Source organism: Cnephaeus nilssonii (genome assembly GCF_951640355.1).
Source record: "Cnephaeus nilssonii genome assembly, chromosome: 15".
Taxonomy (NCBI): Eukaryota; Metazoa; Chordata; class Mammalia; order Chiroptera; family Vespertilionidae; genus Cnephaeus; species Cnephaeus nilssonii.
Window position 1 is genome coordinate 50,727,293 of NC_137086.1, and position 2,982 is coordinate 50,730,274.

General features: G+C 37.6%; 1 pseudogene across 1 annotated transcript; it reads left to right on the plus strand.

The window, feature by feature from the left end:
* Positions 1–507: 507 nt before the first annotated feature.
* Positions 508–2,259, plus strand: LOC307111659 (THO complex subunit 1-like; annotated as a pseudogene). Its single transcript has one exon. The product of its transcript is annotated as a THO complex subunit 1-like (transcript).
* Positions 2,260–2,982: the final 723 nt, after the last annotated feature.

Here is a 2,982-nt window from a genome sequence, read left to right on the forward strand (position 1 = left end):
ATTCCTGTTGGCCTATAGTCTAGTCACTGCCCCTCCCTTAATTATCTGGTCTTGCAAGACTTGTTTACCTAAATACTCACATTTTACAGGGGCCATAAACCATGAAAAATACACAACCCCTGAGGGGGTTATCAGCACTGGTGCCAGGCCAGGCCTTTAGGTGTGGTCTCATGGCCCCCATCCCAAAACAAAGGGCTTTTTGCAAAGCCGGGGAAAGGTCTGGAAGCCTGATCCTTATTTGAGGGACAAAGAAACCAAAGGGTATAAAGAGAAAGCTTCCTCCATATTGGTTTGCTCATGATTTGGAAACAGGCTCCCCTGAGTCACTGTACTAGTACATGTGGAAATAAATGGGTTTTTCATGTATCTCTGGCTACTCCTGTGTATTTTTAAGTTGCCTGCTAAATTCTGTAACAATATAGTTATGCAAAGATTGTACATTGTATTGCTTTTTCATTTCAATTTCTTCTTACTCAGTGTTAGTGTGTGTTTGTGTTGCCATTGTCCATGAACCCAAGTCATATAATTACCTGGTTGCTTAGAGTTAGTCTTTCACTTTCCACAATTTTAGCTACTGTTTCTCTTGCTATTGGGGGAGTAACTAAAGGTATTTGCACCACATCTACACCTTTTGTATTGTTGGGATTGTCTTCCTTTGGATCAATATGACACAATATTTATTTTTGTAGGAAAAAAATATTGCTATCTGGAGCTCAAATGCATTCTATTCTTCTGAGAAAATTATTTACTATGCATGTGCATTGATTTCTGAATAATATTATCAAAATCCCAAATACACTATTCTGTAGATGAAATCAAATGTGTTTGACCAGGCTTTTCCCTTTACCTGAGGAATCAGTTCCTAACTTGCAGAGTCAGTTTTATCTGGAAAACGTCACCATTTTCAGTACCAATGAGCAGGAGAGCACCTTGAGTCAGAGGCACACTGCAGACAGGGAAGAAGGGATGACTGTAGAAGAAAGTGAAATGGCAGGTGATGAAGCTCCAGCAACTTGCTCCATTCCAATTGATTGCAATCTGTATTGAAAATCCTGTTCACTTCAGGATTACTTCACAACCCTGTGCAATGCTATGAGATTTATGGAAAATTTTTTTTTCTAGTATTCAGAAGTTCTAGCTGTTTTCAAGAGTTATAAATTGGATGATACTCAGTCCTCAAGATAAAAGGTGGTAGAATTAAAAACAAGAGAACATGTATATTTAGCAAAATGTTTAACTAGTGAAAATTGATGGGTTTACAATTGTGCAATAGTAACTTTAGATGACACATCCTATATCAGGATCTCATCTTATTTCAACGTTCTCAAGGGACAGGTCAAATTCAAACTATATTTTGACTAATGAGCAATCACTCTGGATTGAAGATACTACAAAATCAGTTAATTTAGTACTATCTAAAAACCCACCTGATGGAGAAATATTTTCAAATAGGGCAGAGCATTAAACACTGAAGAAAACTGGACCTCATGGAAAAGTAAAGTCCGCCCAAGTTTTGCAAAGGAAAATAAACATCAGCTACCAAGCTGATGAGAGTAATATGGAAGAGAACAGTAGCAGAAGTTTTCACAGGGAAAGGACCCAGCACAAAGGGTCTGATGGGAAATGGGTTAGCAAGGCCTTGGAATCTCTGCCCTGATAATATGAAAGCTGTTACATCAGAGACAAGGGGATATATGCCAATTTTGAAGGTATACTTTGAAGAAGCCTTTGTACAGGCAGATCCTAAAAATTAGACTATGAATAATTCAAGTTATAGTTGGAGAGTCTTGAGATTATCATCATGGAAAGCCCTCATTTCTTCTAGCCAAGCAACCAGCAATTTTAAACTTTGCCAGAATATCTTGAAAATGTGGTAATAAAGTTAGCCAAGGAATTACCACCTCCTTCTGAAGAAATAAAAGCAGGTGAGGATGAAGACGATGATGCTTTATTGAAGGAAAACAAAACCCTGATGTTCTGAGAGACAAACCTGCAGCAAGGAAACAGATACAAGTTTTGCAAACAAATTGGGTGAACAATGGAAGGTTCTGGCTCCCTAATGGGAAATAAAACACTCAGAAAGTACAAATTAGACAGGTTGAGTGTGAGAGTGAAGAGATGAAGATGAGAGCTAGGCAGCTACTAGTTGCCTGGCAAGATCAAGAGGAAGTACATGCAATGCCTGGAAATCTGATTACAAAGCCCTGGATTAGTGTGCACAGGATAGTGTTTCAGAGATTCAGCAGAGGTGAGAGTTGACAGGTAAAATGCTGAAACACAGAGAACTTTGCATGGTGATGAAATTTTACTGTATGATACCATAATGACAAATATAACACATTAAATATTTGTCAAAACCTACAGAACTATGCAGCACAAACAGTAAACTTTCAAATGCATATACATTAAAAAACTAAAAGGTCTGAGGATCCTACAATATAATGCAGAATATGGAAGTTGATTCTAAATATGTCATAAAGGTCCCTGGCCAGATAGCTCAGTTGATTAGAGTGTTGGCCAGATAAACCAAGGTTGTATGATAGATACCTAGTCAGGGCACATACAAGAATCAACAACAAATCGATGTCTATGTCTCTCTCTCTCCTGTTCCTTTCCTCTCTCTCAAAAATCAATCAATAAATAAAAAAGTAAAAAAAAATATAAATGTATGAAATATCATTAAAGGGTAATAAGAATAAGGTGCTGACCTAATTAACTTTGGAAATAAGTGGCATCTAAGACTGAAAGCAAATGGAAATACACATAGCAATGTACTCCAATTGATAAAATTATTTTCCACAATGAACTAACAATTCTGAAACCATTATACATGCAGAGTGGAATTGGAACTTAAGTACATGAATGCCGGACAGTGGGAGTCAGGTTTCTCCCTGTTGAAGTGGGAATGTAGAGGTAGGGGGAGAGGCTAGAATGACCTGTGTGCTGATAAATTCAGTTGGAGATCCTATATAATAAAAGCCT